The following is a 16,066-nucleotide window of genomic DNA, read 5'->3' on the forward strand; positions in this document are numbered from 1 at the left end:
TGTGTGTGTGTGTGTGTGTGTGTGTGTGTATCTGTATGGTCTGTATGTATACATGTATACATATTCATATGTGTATACCTATGTGTGTAGAAAAGTGGGCATGCATGTGCTTGTAGTAGCAGAGGCCTGAATTGGGTATTTTTCTTAATTACTTTCTTTATTATTTTAGATAGATTTTAACCCAGTTATCTTTCTATTTCTATGATAAAACACCATACCCAATGCAACTGGTGGGGAAAAGATTTCATTTCAACATACACTTTATCATCAGGGTAGAAACTCAAGGCAAGAACTGAAGCTGAAACCATAGAAAAATGTCACTGGCTTGCTCCTTACTTGCTCAGCATGCTTTCATTTATGATCCAGGTCCACAACCCAGGAGTGGGTACTGCCCCAAGTAGGGCTTGGTCCTTCTATACCAATCATTAATCAAGAAAATATCCATCAGACTTACCAACAGACAATCAAATGGAGACATTTTCTTAGTAGAACTTCCACTATCCAAATGACCCTAACTTGTATCTTGCTAGCAAAAAACTAACCAAGACACAAATAATCTCTCCTAACACAAACCTTACTGATTTTTCTAGACAGGATGTTCAAACTTGGCCTGAGGTCGGGGATTACCACTATTTTGTTTTTACTAGAGCTGAAATTAGAGGTGCACATTACCATGACAGTTTTAAATGGATGCTACGGATCAAACTCCAGTCCTCTTTGGGAATCTATCATGTAAAGATATATAGCAAATGATCTAGATGCTTTAAAAACATGGATCTGGTAAATGTGACAGTGGAAAACCGTGACAACTGGAGTGAACCGCTTGCTGTTTAAGCCATTAAAATTTGACATCACAGGTAAAGCAAAAACATTAAATATGTAACCAATGCATAATTTTTGAAACATATTACAGCATGAACCCATCAATAGATAAGCTAGACAAAGAGTTACAGAATTACTGCTGTTGATCTGTGACCATCTGGTGGTGGGGATTAAGACCTCTCTCCATTAAATAATAGAGTCTTATCAGTGTATTTTCATCCTCATGCTGTCCACACTGCATAATCACTATCTTTTAGTTTTAGTGCACATAATGTTAGCCAGAGCATGATTTTGAAAATTAGTAACGTGGGTCTTGGATTCTTTTCATGTTTACCAACTATACCAAATATAAGAATATTTCATGTGTAGACTATATGGACTTTTTAAATTTTAAAAATACATATTTATTTAGAATTCCATTTGGGAATTGTAAAAATGTGTACACTTTCAGTGTTCAGTTTCTGAAGCTCAGGAGTAATTCCTCTCCAAGAGGCTTGGGTACAAATTTGATTTTGCAATGCTCAAAATCATTTTCTGAAGAATAATTTTTAAACGCCTTTATAGTAAGTGAGTGGAAGGCAGGAAAGATAAGATGGGGGAGAAAATCAGTGAGGGAGGAAGTACTGAGAAAAAGAACTATAGTATAAGATGACCAAGTTGCCTAGTGATGATCTTGTAAGGTCACAAGAGTGAAATATAAATGTTTTTTATAGATAGAGGTTTGCCTAAGGGGTCATGACCTATAGGTTGAGAACAACTATATAAGCTAATGTTGAAATGTTGTCAGTAGGAGAGTCCCTAAAACTGGGGTATGTTTAGAAGAGCCTTACGCTTGGTGGTGCTTTTATCTGTAGCTCCTCATGGAAAGCTCTTTTGCCATGATGATTACATCAAGCTTCTCCCAGGGAACAAATCCAAATGCCTTAAGTTTGCAAAGTCCTCTATTCAGGGAACTCTTCTTTGTTTTTGTTGCTGTTGTTTCCTTGTTGTTTGTTTGTTTGCCTTGTTGTTGTTTGAGGCAGGATATCACCTACATATCCTTGGTTGTCTTTGAAGTCACTTATGTAGACCAGGCTGTCCTCAAAGTCAATGGGATCCACCTGCCTCTGCTTCTGCTTCTGTGCTGGAATTAAAGGTGAGTGCAATTATACCTACCCCAAAGGAATGTTCTAATGTTATAGAATGTGTGGAGATTGTGCAGCTATTTATGTGAAACAGTGGGAATTCAGGACACTCCCTTACTTTTTAACTCCTTACAGTCTTGTAAGCCTACAGCTTTCAACTTTCCTAATGTTGTGACTCTTTACTAGAGTTTCTCATGTTGTGATGACCCCCAGTCATAAAATTATTTTTGTTGGTACAATAATTTTGTAACTGTTATGAATCCTAATATAAATGTTTTTATAGATAGAGATTTGCCAACAGGGTCATGCCCCACAGGTTGAGAACAACTGTATAAGCTATGTCTTATTTAAGAATCAAAGGTATTTGTGAGGTTTATAGAAATTAACTCTAGTGTCATTAGGAAAAAATACCATTAGTTTTTATACAGCCATTCTTTAGAATAACTTTCACCTATGACTTAAAAAAATATATGCTCCTTTTGAAAATATTCATTAACCTTTCAGATGATGTATAACTAGCTTCATCACAGTGGATAAAAAACAAATCCCACTTAGAGTTTTGAAAGAGAGACCCAGTGGGAAATACACAAATGGTAAACTCTACCGAAGGACACAAAAAGGCCCATAAAACATCAGAGGGGTTATGGAGGTCTATGGATTTTAATTGCTGTGTGCCATTGGGCCCTTACAAAGCAATCAAGCAGGCAATCTCCAAAGACATTCCTGCCATAATACATTTAACAACAGAGTTCTCACCCCGTCGGCAGACTAGGGTTTATGAAGGTCCCAATAGCAATTAATGACCTTGTACTCTAAGGGGAGTGGGGAGAACTGGGGGGAAGGGTAGAGAGAGAGAAAGAGAGGGAGGGTTAAACTAACTCAATTTTGGTGCATAATATGAGCATAGAAATGAAATTTTCAAGAGGAAGCAGTGTAAATACCACTATTCTTGTTCTTGGCTTTTCCCCTAAGGCAGAATTATTTTTTTTAAGCATTATTGAATTTGATTGTCACTTATAAGATGTTTTCATATTGTTTTGAAAGTTAGAACAGTTAAATGTATAGACTTATTTTAAACTAGAATATAGTATAACAATGTTTTAGTATAAATAGCTGATAGGTTTTCAAATATTTTAAGTATTCAATTTTGGCTAACTCTAAAGTCAATAAAAGAGGCTAGTAGTATTTTGACTTGCCTACTTTGTATTACAGAGCATATCATCTAATCTGATCCTATGCCAGTCCCTTTATCACTAAGAATTAGAACACACAAACCTAACAGAAGGTTGTAATTCTTATCAGTGACTATACAGACATGCAAATGTTAGGTTTTCTTTTATGATTCTGAATTTAATGCTTCACCTCCTACTCTAATACAGCACTAGAGCTAGTAGCTATATAGGAGGAAAAGTCCTATTCTGAAGTCTCTTTCTGGTATCAGTGGTTTAGGTCTCTGAATGCCATGAAAGCCCTTGCATAATATGTGACCCTGCAAACTCTTTGGGACTATTCGTTATCAACTTTGAAATGCCCACTGAGAAGTGTAAGTACTGTTTGGATAATCTTCCTTCCATGTCCACAGAGACTTCCGGAGACTCTAAACACGATGCTTCTTCCTCCTTGTGTCCCTGTGTCCCTACTGACTAGCCCTACTCTTCTCCAGGGGACCCTGTTCAATAGCCTTCTCACTTAATTTCCATTTGTTATAGCTAGTTTGTCACCCTTGCAATTGGGCTGAGATCTCCAGGGCTCAGTTTCTGTCTATTGCCTCAAAGAATGGAATCTGGGAAAGGGATAGTTTAAACAAAGTTTCTAAGCCAAAAAAAAAAAAAAAAAAAAAAAAAAAAAAAAAAAAGAAGAAAAAAAAAGAGGAAGTCTTGGAGAATTGCATGTACCTCCCTTCAGACTTCCCCCATTTAAACCCATTTCTACCATGTGCTTTTGTGGTTTATACTTTGGTTAATTACGGAATGTCTAAAACTGAATTAGTAGTATTTCTTATGTCCTCTACCATATACGCTAACTACGTGGAAAATAGTTAAATAGTATCTATTTTGGTTTGTCCTAGATATTAATTTTAGAAGTTTACCTGCTTGCTATGTTTACCCTCCAGAATACTTGTGACTGATAAACACCAATCAAGACAGAGCTCTAATGTCAGACACTGTAAGACTGTTTTCTGCAATTGGCTACGTAAACAAACAGCTATATAAGGAACATATCACAGAAACCATCATCCATTGTATGCTATGTAATGGACATCTTGGAGCTATGTATGTGTCAGTTCTCACAATATGAGGAAGTATTAGTGACAACAGCTACACCAACTTCTAGTTTGCATTTGTCAGAATCAAAGCTATTTAAAAAATGTTGATGTGCTTTTGTATATAATCAGTATTCAAATACTGTGATAGAGTTTACACAGGTAATTTCCTGTCCTGCAACCTCATACCTACATACCTAAAAAACTAGACTGATTTGATGTCTACCTTCTAGATTGGGACTCACTTGGAGCAACATGCCAAATACCTCACTGTAAATAAACAGTGTTTATATCACCCATTGTAGAGTATGTAGACCATACCACAAGAGGAGCTAGCCCAGAACTGGTGAGGTAAAGCAAGTTCAGACCCTGGAAAGCTTTCCTTCTCTGTTGACTTGTCTTACTCAGGGCATGTACCCAGATGACCTCCGACCAGGTTGTCACAGGGAGTCAGTCAAGTACCTAGCACGGGCAATGCCTCTTCATGTTAATGAAACCTCTCAGTAGCCTTAGCCTTCAACCAATGATTTTTCCCTCCTTGGATATTCTCACACTCTTCCCCTAAAACTAGATAACCCTTGGTTCACTCTAATAAAGTATAAGTGTTCAAGCCCACCACAAATAAAAAAACTACAAGCAGGCTAAGATCAGCTCAGAGAGCTGCTTCATTAAAAATCCTTGGAGAAGGCCTTTATCTTAAAGGGCCATAACTCTGGTTCACCTCCTCCTGGCCAGGTGGGCAGTAGTGTTTGATGCCACAGAGGTCTGACACGAACTGCAGAGCCCACATATTTCAAAACATTTTTCCCTGTCCTCTCCAAGATGGTGTACTAGCAATGCCCAGCTATGCTGAGAGAGGCAGAACCCAGTGCCATGACTTATCATCACATGGTAAACCTTCCAGTTTCTCAGAGGCTTGCCTCCTGATGAGTGAAGGTCACACATCCTCAAAGTGGGTCAAACTCTTTCAACCCTAATTCTGTTACCTCTCTTGTCAACCAAGTTCCTCAGAATGTGCCTAGCTCTTGTGATGCAAACCTTTGTTCTCCTGCAACCAGTGAAAGTGTTTCTAACTCAAAGCCCTTATGTATCTTACTCAATTTACATCTCTGCTAAGCTGATTTATCACTATCTCTTGAATGCTTCATTAATTTATTTGTTTAATTAACGTTTCCCCACCAAGGGCTCAATAAAGATCCAGGTCTTAGACTATGTTGTTTAGTACTTTAATACCTGGAACTACAAAAAAATGCTTGTCAATTTGTTATGTAAATTGACATATTGTTTTGTAAATTGGATGACCAATAGATTTGGCATATAAGTTTTCTTCTCTTTTTCCTTTCTTTCATTCCTTTCATTATCCCTTTCTGCAAGGTTTAAACAGTTTAAAGGAGGTGCCATGGTTCATGTGTACCATTAGAAGCCCAGAGTAGAGCTCCAGTTTCTGATATCTGGCCAAATGTCTCCTTGTCCTCTCTAATAATCTTTCAAAAATTATTTATTTTACTTTATGTTTATAAATGTTTTCTGAATGTATGTCTTCATGCTTTATGTGCCTGGTGCCAACAGAGTACAGAAGATGCCATCAGATCACCAAAACAACACCTATGGGTGGTTGTGAGTGACCATATGAGTGCAGGGAAACAAACCTATGTGCTCTGCAAACACAATAAACATTCTTATGCTGAATCTTCTCTGCAGTCACCCCCTCTCCTCTTTCCCTAAGATTTTAGTCACATCTATCCCTTACTCCTCCTGCCACCTATCACTGTCCACCCACAAAATTATTGTCCCGAATTTCAATACTCCATGTGTTCCTGCTCAACCCTTCTTTCTTTGTACTTCAATATTACACACACACACACACACACACACACACACACACACACACACACATAATTAAGCAAGCTATAGCTCCTCTAACCTTAAGATCGTAAGAAAGCAGTCTGATATGTAAGAAGAAAGAAACCCAAGAGAAATGACTGGGCTATACTCAGGCAGTAAACATTGTTGTCCTTCCATAACTCTTCAAACTTTCTTAAGCTGGGTTTATTTTAAAATGATTGTCAAAAGAAAACTTGCTTCTTGATGGAAAGAGTAGAGTGTTGTGACACAGTTGTCAGTGCATGTCTGGGTTTGCTTAGCCATTTTAAATGTGCACTGCTTAGCCAGTGGTCACCTCTATAGGCCTATTTTTGTACATACTGCCACAGAGGAGATCTTTAAACAGAAACTTGGCTAAATAACTACAGATTGTCTTCAAGTATATCAAATTAAGAAAACATAGCCACACTATTTTTATCCAGGGAAGAATGAAGAACAGTTTGAAAGATAGCATGTGTATGTGAAACAGACACTTGTACAAGACAGCACATGCACTGTTGTGACATGTCACTCAGTTTACATGGAAGATATTCACTAGTGCAAATTAGTTCATCTTGTAATCAGTACATGTGAATGTAACATTTTTCTATCATTAGTTATACTCTAAAAAATACAAAAGCAATATGTATCATATTTAAATGGTAAGGTTGTGCAGTGTGCATGTGTGTGTATGATTAATGCAAAGGTTTCTGTAGTTTATCACCCAGACATCAAATACTCATCACTCCAAATAACCCAAAGGTCATGTCAAAAAAAAAAAGGTTCAGGGATATATAATCCAATTGAGGAAGAAAATGACAGCCATTATGCAAAACAGTATACAAAGGAGAATCTGAAAATAGAATTACCATATGATCAAGCAATTTCAGTTCTGAATGTATAGCCAAAGATATAAAATTCATCATGTCTAGAAGACATTTGTACTTCCATGTTTATTAAAGCACAATTCACTATACTTAAAAGACAGACTCAACCTCATTGCCCTTCAATGTATCAATGAACAGAGAAACTCTGATATGTATAAATAGCATAATGTTGTCCATCGAAAATAACAACCGAAAACCTTTTGTGTAAGCGTGAAGGGAACTGTCAAATGTAATAAGTAAGACAGAAAAATACCTAAACTACATGCTCAGACTCATCGTTGAAAATTAATACATCTTAACCATAAATTGACACACAGTAGAGACTAAGAAGGCAGGGATTAAGAGGGAATGGAAGAAGCTCAATAACGGTCACTGAAAAGCGTGTAGGAATTATTTCAGGTTCTTCTTTAGCATAGTATCATGACTGCAGGTTAAAGACATTGAAATGCTTACAGCTCTGACTTGATATATGGAATATGTATCACATTATGGAATATACATACATATTCCATATACATATATATTCCACAAATTGTACAAATCTTATGTATTAGTAGACAACATGACTTTGCAATGAACAGAATAGAATATTCAGTTAAAACATGGAGGTGAGCTGTATATTAAACTCCCTATACTGTCATTTATTGGACTACATCGCATAAGAAAGTATGTTAGAATATTTTAGCATAATTCCAACTATACTGAATAACTGCTAAGGCTACATTTAAACTATGAGCCTTGGGTCATCTGTGCCACACTAGGTTTCCTAAAGCATTTCAGATGAGACCATGTAGAGAGAGGTAGAGGCATTTTAAGTTGAACTTACTCTGGTGTAAAAATAGTTTCACAATTATACAACCAAATGAATGCTGAAATCAGATAAAGTGGTATTTAAAGCCGTGTTCGCTTTGCATCCTAAAGGAGAAATTCATTTTATCAAATTTCTAGCAATTCGCAACAAAAATATATAGTAGTAATAATAATAGCAATTTTTAAAAGAAATAAATAACCCATAGTCTGCTCATTTGTCTGACTCTTCTCCCCTTTCTCTATCCAGCTAGAAAATATAAAAATGTCCCGCGACTCAGCCACTGAACATTCTATTTCCTTCTATGTACTCACTCCTTTGGTGATTCTATTATATTTTTTGGATGCCATTATTAATATCTTATCCTGAATGAACTAGACTATGATATAATAACAAATAGCTCCCAGGTAGGGCAGTCTCTGGATGACCTTTCCTTCAGTCTCTGCTCCATACTTTGTCTCCATATTTCTTCCCGTGAGTATTTTGTTCCACTTTCTAAGAAGAACCAAAGCATCCACACTTTGGCCTTCCTTCTTCTTGAGCTTCATGTTATCTGTGAATTATATTTTGGGTATTCCAAGCTTTTATGCTACCATATACAGTCACCAAACCTAGACACTATTGTGGATCACAAGAAGTGCTTGCTGACAGTAGCCTGTTATACCTGTCTCCTGAGAGGCTCTTCAAAAGCCTGACAAGTACAAAGGGGGATGTTCACATCCAACTATTGATCTGAGTGTGGGGTCCCCAATGGAGGAGTTAGAGAAAGGACTGAAGGGGTTTGCAACCCCATAGCAAGAACAATATCAACCAACCAGACACCCAGAGATTCAAGGTACTAAATTGCCAACCAAAGAGTATGCATGGAAGGACCCATGGATCCAGCCACATATGTAGCTAAGGATGGCCTTGTCTGGCATCAGTAGGAGGAGAGGCCCTTGGTCCTGTGAAGTCTTGATGCCCCAGTGTAGGGAAATGCCATGGTGGGGAGGCAGGAGCGGGTGGGTGGTTAGGTGGGTGGGGGGGCACACCCTCATAGAAGGAGGAATGGGGATAGGATAAGGGTGCAGAAATCAGGAAAAGGGTTAACATTTGAAATATAAATAAAGAAAATATCCAATTAAAAAAAAAGAAAAAGAAATAGCTCCCAGATTTCAGGAAAGCAAAGCAGGAAGTCTGCTTCTCAGCCTTGATACGTGTTTCCTTTTAGTCAGTTGGGCTCTATACGGTTAGTCTGCCTCATTATCCAGCACAGAGTCAGCAGCTACTAACTGCACAACTGGCAATAACACTGACAGAAATAATCAGAAATTCGTGGGACTCTGATACTGAAGTAAAATGATCCAGGCTAAAGTTTTTCTTTTCATACCTGTTCTCATGGCTCTCCCTAGCATCATGAAGCTAAGATATCAAGTTCTACTAAATATCAGTAAAGTACAGAACTAAAGTTATCAGTTATGGGATAATATATGTCTCTCTAATATTTCATAATTCCAGTATTTTTAAATGAGCCTATACTGTTAGGCATCGATATGTATAGTTCCGTGGTTCAATCTGAAAGTTCAGGAACATCGCAAATATGGTATATTCAAAAATCAATCAATCAATCAATAAATCAATCAATAAATAAATAAATCATTGACTCCCTCTATCTTCAAAGCTTGCTACAAGAGCAATTTTAATCTCTGGCAATTTTACACACTGAACATTGAGTTCTTCTTTATACTCTCCCTTCTCATAATGGGTACAGTTGTATTTTCATCAAGCCTGTTAACCCAAACTCTTACTTTTTCTTCCTTAGACCATTAAATAACTCTCATTGATCTCTTTATTTTCCATGAAAAATAATATCCAGACAGTGTCTGAAATTATTACTTTACATCTTTTTTATTCAAGTTTTATTACATTATGATGAGAAAACATACATAATTTCAATTTATCTGAATTTATTAACACTTAAAAACATGTTTTAAGTAAATAGAATTACATCACATTCTTCTTTCCCTTTTATACCCCAACTCCTCCTAGAGATCTCCTTCAATACCTGCAGTACCTTTTGTTTTTTTAATTTTGTCATATTCTTTGAAATTTATAAAATTTTGTAACAATAAATATGAGTATTATAAAAGTTGTTTGATATAAAACAAAATCAATTGAACAGCTTTATGTAGATGCTTGTCTACAGCAGTACTGAAAATAGATATGTTTTTCTCAAAATAAATTTGAAATAATTCCAAACATATTAACTGTATATTTTAAAATAATACATCACTACTAGGTCATTTAAATGAACATAAATAGATGAAGTCTGTTTGTTTGTTTGTTTGTTTTGTTTTGTTTCTAATAGACCTTAAAATCTTGGCTCTTACAGTACGTGGTACAAGCCCAAAATAAGAACAATGTTTAGACATTGCAGTTCATTGTAATAAGGTTGTATTTCAATGACGCTCACCAAATATTTGTTGTGTATTTCACATCACCAAAGGATTTTACCTCCATAGTAGCTAAGCTAAGAGTTGACAGTTTTGCTGAGCCAAGGAATGAATTGTAGGCATGATTTTTGGATACAGACTTCCTGCTATGGTCAAAGCTATTTAACTTGAGCAATTGTCTTCATTCTCAGCCCACAGAGAACAGGCTACATTCATTTAAGAAATGGTGTGTGTATTAAGATGGTCTCTCCATGAATTCATTCACCGTTTCAATGAAGAATGGTTCTGCTTGGAGGATGACACAGATGTCAGGTGAGGTTAAGAATCTGGTTCATTGGCTGTGATGATTTTGAAAAGTATTCATCTCAGAGAAAGAGTAACTTTAAAGTCCTCTTCTTCAAACGATACAACAGTTACAAAGTCAAGCAAAGCATTCAGTCTCATTCTTTGTTGTTCTCTTACAAGCCACCTCCCAAGTTAATTGTCTATGTTTCTTTTGGCTGCATAAATACTTTTGGAATATGTAAACTGTTCTGAAGATCATAGTATAATGTAAAAACATCAAATAAACAATCCTACTAATAGAGAGGCTGAGGTAGGAGAAGCATGATTTCAAGATCATTATATGGTACACAGCAAGACACTGTCAGGTACAAACAAGCAGAAAGTGTATATGGATTATACAATATTGGACTATTTCTCCAATTACCAAATTAGAGAGACCGCCAGATGATAGCCAACACATTTCTAAATCCTTATACTTTTGAATTTCAATTGATTAGGATATGTTGGTAATATTAATTTTTATATTAAAATATATTAAGAAAAAGTTACTGTTACGTCTTGTTATTTTTGTTGTTGGAGGTAGGGTTAGGTTTGTATGGGTTTGTTGAAAGATTACTTTCTTTCTTCTTCTAGGGTGTAGTTTTGCTTCTTATGTTGGTGTTTTCCATCTATTATCCTTTGTAGGGCTCGATTTGTGGAAAAATATTGTGTAAATTTGGTTTTGTCATGGAATATCTTGTTTTCTCCATCTATGGTCATTGAGAGTTTTGTTGGGTATAGTAGCCTGTGCTGGCATTTGTGTTCTCTTAGGGTCTGTATGAGATCTTCCCAGGATCTTCTAGCTTTCATAGTCTCTGGTGAGCAGTCTGGTGTAATTCTGATAGGCCTGACTTTATGTTACTTGACCTTTTCCAATTACGACTTTTAAAATTCTTTCTTTGTTTAGTGCATTTGGTATTTTGATTATTATGTGACAGGAGGAATTTCTTTTCTGGTCCAGTCTATTTGGAGTTCTGTAGGCTTCTTATATATTCATGGGTATCTTTTTCTTTAGGTTAGGATCAGAGGTGAGGACACATCTGTCCCAACACTGGGAGTAACTGGGACCAGCAGGACCCAGGCACACAGGAACTCAGCCAATCCAGTGACATGGGTTCCTTCTGGTCTGTCTGGGCTGGTAGCCTGAGCAGATCTTGGATGCAAACTCCTCCCATAATACCCAGAGGAAGCTCTACCCCCAGGTGCCCAGGATCACAGGATCGCAAAATCACAGAGGCAGCTTGACTCTGAGGAGTTCTGGCACAACCAGGATCACAGGAAGAACAGGTCCCAGTCAGATTTAGCCAGGGCAGGTAGCACTAGAGATAACCAGATGGCAGGAGGCAAGCAGAAGAAAATAAGCAATAAGCCAGGCAGTGATGGTGCATGCCTTTAATCCCAGCACTTGGGAGGCAGAGGCAGGCAGATATCTGAGTTTGAGGCCAGCCTGGTCTACAGGACAGCCAAGGCTATACAGAGAAACCCTGTCTCAAAAAACAAAACAAAACTAAACTAAACTAAACTAAAACTAAAACAACAAAACAAAACAACAACAACAACAAAAATAAGCAACAGAAACCATGGTTACTTGGCATCATCAGGACCCAATTCTCCCAACACAGCAAGTCCTGGACACACCATCACACTAGAAAAGCAAGAATCAGATCTAAAATCACTTCTCATGAGGATGATACAAGACTTTAAGAAGGATATAAATAACTCCCTCAAAGAAATACAGGGAGCACAGCTAAATAGCTAGAAACCTTTAAAGAGGAAACACAAAAATCCCTTAAAGAACTACAGAAAAACACAATCAAACAGGTGAAGGAAATGAACAAAACCATACAGGATCTAAATAGAAATAGAGACAATAAAGAAATCACAAAGGGAGACAACCCTGTATATAGAAAACCTAGGAAAGAGATCGGGACTCATAGATGCAAGCATCACCAACAGAACACAAGAGCTAGAAGAAAGAATCTCAGAGGCAGAAAACATCATAGAAAACATCGACACAACAGTCAAAGAAAATGCAAAAAGCAAAAAGTTCCTAACCCACAATATCCAGAAAATCCAAGACACCATGAGAAGACCAAATCTAAGGATGATAGAAGAGAGTGAAGACTCCCAACTTAAAGGGCCAGTAAATATCTTCAACAAAATTACTTACATCTTGAAAAACATCATTTTATAGCCTGATTATACAACTTGAATGGCATCCAAACAAATTTGTATTTAATTTCAAACATGTAACTCTGGTTTCTAAGACCTTAATTAATGTGATGCATACTAAAAGCTGCTTCACTACCAAGATGGTAGGATTATCTTAAGATGTGTTTTTTACTGGGAAAAATCACCATCAGTTTTCATAGCACCTTCCTGTCACTGTACCCACAGTATCAACTGAGCACTTTCTCTTCCCTACTGCCATGCACTATAAAGACTTATTTATTATTCTGTGAGCTCCCCTGAACCTCTTCCCATCAAACCACTACCTCTGGTGTTCTCTTCATTTGGAACTGTGTTGTCTAGACAACTATGTGTCTTGATTCCTGGGTATGCTGTGGTTGCTGCTATGACTGCGAAATGAAATGACATTCAAACACTCATGTGCCAAAAACTTGAGCTCCAGCTTATGGTAAACAACAGAGCTAGAAACTCTAGGACTTGGAACCCAGGAAACATACTTAATAATTTATTGGCATTAAAACTAATTCAAGATATGGAGATCTGTCTCCATCTCTCTCTCTTCTCTCTCTCTCTCTCTCTCTCTCTCTCTCTCTCTCTCCTGCCCCATCCCTCTCTGACCCATCTCTTTCCTCGTTTTCCTGCTCTTCCACCCACTCTCTTTTTCTTTCTTTCTTCCTCCTCTTTCAAGTCAGCACACGATGAATAGCTTTATTCCTTCTTGCCATTGCCAGGCGGTCACATGACCATGGGCTGGAGCTTCTGAGATTGGGAGTCCAAACCACTCCTTTTCTTCCTTTATGTTGATTTTATTGGGTGTTTCATTACAGTGAAAAGTGAGTAAGTTATTTAATTAATTGACTAATTAAATAACAATGAATAACAGTAATTGCTGAAATATGACCTTTCACACAAGCCTTTCACCTTGATTCTTATCTAAAACAATATTTCCGTTTTTTGACAACATTCATAACCAACCCTGATTTTAATTTAAATTTTTGTTTTTATTTTATGTGTATGAGTGCTTTGCCTGAATAATTTTCTGTTTACTGACAGTGTGGTTTGTGGCCATAGGAGCCAGTGGGCATGGAATTCCCTGGAACTGTAATTATAGACAATTATGAATTGTCATGTGGGTTCTAGGAATAGAACTTTTGTCCTTTGAAAACAGTCACTACTCCTAATCACAGAATCATTCTCCAGCACTCTGTCCTTTTAAAAATATATATCCCCCTTTTTAAGATTTGGAAGCAAAGGAAGAGATTCTAGGGATGATAAAACACTAGCATTCTTACAAATATAAATGTTCATGTTCTTTACCAAAGGGGAGGAGATTCCTCATTCTGTGCTGTTATGCTGCATTGATGAGATTTCTCTACATTAAGAGGCTGACAAGAATTGTTGACCCTAGGATTAGCATGCTCCTATCCTAATGATTCACTCTCCTATCATGCCTCACTACAAATCTTTTGTAAAGGATAGTCTTCTTTACTCTAATGTCTTCTTTCATTTCTTTTATGTCTGTCCATGTTGTGAGGGTTGATCATAGTACCGTGACACATATTGTCAGTGTCTGTAGAATAAGGACTAAAGTGTAATACAATTTCTTATAACAAACACTTTGCCAAAAGGAGAGGAATTTTTTCCCTTCTCATCAAATTTAAGAGAATAAGAGAATAAGTTTTAGTCAGAGCTACCATCATTTTCTCACAGATAGACTTAAACAGAACATTTCCAAGAAAAAAAGAAAAAGAAAAAAAAAGCCTCCAGTTTGATTTGCATTCGAATTTCTTTTCCCTTAAGCCTATGCTGCATGAACCTCAGCTTAGATTAACGCAATCTCCTTTACATAAAAGGCTCCTTTTTTGTTTTTTTTTTAGAACACTTCAAAATTATCATGTTATTAATAGCCTCAAAATATGTTGATGAGAGTATGATGAGCTCAGTAGACATGACATACAATTTGCAAAAGATCTACATAGAGATTTTTGTAAATGAGGCAGTGTGAACTTTGAAGACAACCACAGAAGTAGTGAGGTGTCAAGGAGAATACTTCAAAGACTTGAAATTAAAGTTATCATCAGGTTCTGCAATTTCCAAGATTATTTAACCATTCTGAATAATCACAGTATCATGGCAAAAATTTTTTTTTAAAAATTGAGCAGCTGTGAGTCATCCACATGGATAATATTTTAAAGGCATTTAAATTTGTTCGCTCACACTGAGGCGTTAACCAACATGATTATTATCAAGTGGGGGTGGGGATTGTTCAGGCAGCATTTATTAATCTAGTGAAAACGTACTAATTAGACACTCCAAAGTGTGAAATAATAAGAAAACATTAAAAATATAAACGTTAAATACATAGTCTCCAAACACACCTAAAAAATATGCACATAGGAACCTGTGCATGTTTGTACACACATCAAAGATATGCTGACTAAAGCCTGCAGTTCCAAATCTGATATTTCTCAGAACCTAGGTTGTAGGATTAGATATTTCAAAACCTACTTTTAGTAAGGGTTCTTAACAGCTTTGGCTCCCCTTCCAGCCCTCTGTTCAAAGGTAAGAGAGAAAGGTGGTAAATATGACAAGGGGATGTGGACCTGTTTAGAATTAGTTCTTTGGAGCAAATCTAGTATCTGTTTGTCAGGATACCAACACTCCAGTTCACTAGTTTCAGGATACCAAACATGAATAAGCAGTGGTGGGATTCAGAAACCAAGTGACCTCTGCTGAATCAGCAAGAGTCTGTTGGAGGGAGTGAAAAGAAGCATTCAGGATGCCAGAAGTTCTTTGCCATGCTTCTCTTAACAAAGTGAAGATCAGTGAAGGTGAGAGACCACCTAAGCATTACAAAGCTAGCTACAAAAGTGCCCTGTCACTCTCTTTTGTGTCTTTTTCATACTCTTTCTAAACACCTCTTGTCCTCCCACAGGTCTTGTTTTAGCAAAACACCCTGTGAGTCTGCCTCACCACGTGGCACAACTAAAAACCTTCACTTTCCTTAGCAACAACTTTGATTTTTAGCTGAGACACAACAATTAGGAAGTTAAATAGAAGCTTTTCAATTTTATGAAGTCCCATTTGTCAATGGTTAATCTTAGAGCGTGAGCCACTGGTGTTCTATTCTACTCTGCTGTTACAATGTGTTCAAGGTTCTTCGCCACGTTCTTTTCTATTAGATTCAGCATATCTAGTTTTATATGGAGGTACTTGATCCACTTGGACTTGAGCTTTGTAACAAAGATATAAGAATTGATCAATTTTCATTTTTGTACATGGCTTCTTTGTCAAAAATCAAGTGACCATAGGTGTGTGGGTTTATTTCTGGGTCTTCAATTCTATTCCATTGA

The 16,066-nt window shown here is 36.9% G+C and overlaps 1 long non-coding RNA gene across 2 annotated transcripts in view; it reads left to right on the forward strand.

Annotated features, from left to right (window-relative positions):
* LOC116101116 overlaps positions 1–16,066 on the forward strand; it is a 44,039-nt gene that overhangs the window by 7,328 nt on the left and 20,645 nt on the right. For both annotated transcript variants that reach the window (XR_004122786.1, XR_004122787.1), the window contains exon 3: positions 10,391–10,511. This is a non-coding gene — a long non-coding RNA (uncharacterized LOC116101116). The remainder of the gene's footprint in view (positions 1–10,390; positions 10,512–16,066) is intronic.

The sequence above is a fragment of the Mastomys coucha genome, unplaced genomic scaffold (assembly GCF_008632895.1).
Source record: "Mastomys coucha isolate ucsf_1 unplaced genomic scaffold, UCSF_Mcou_1 pScaffold21, whole genome shotgun sequence".
In the NCBI taxonomy this organism is placed as follows: domain Eukaryota; kingdom Metazoa; phylum Chordata; class Mammalia; order Rodentia; family Muridae; genus Mastomys; species Mastomys coucha.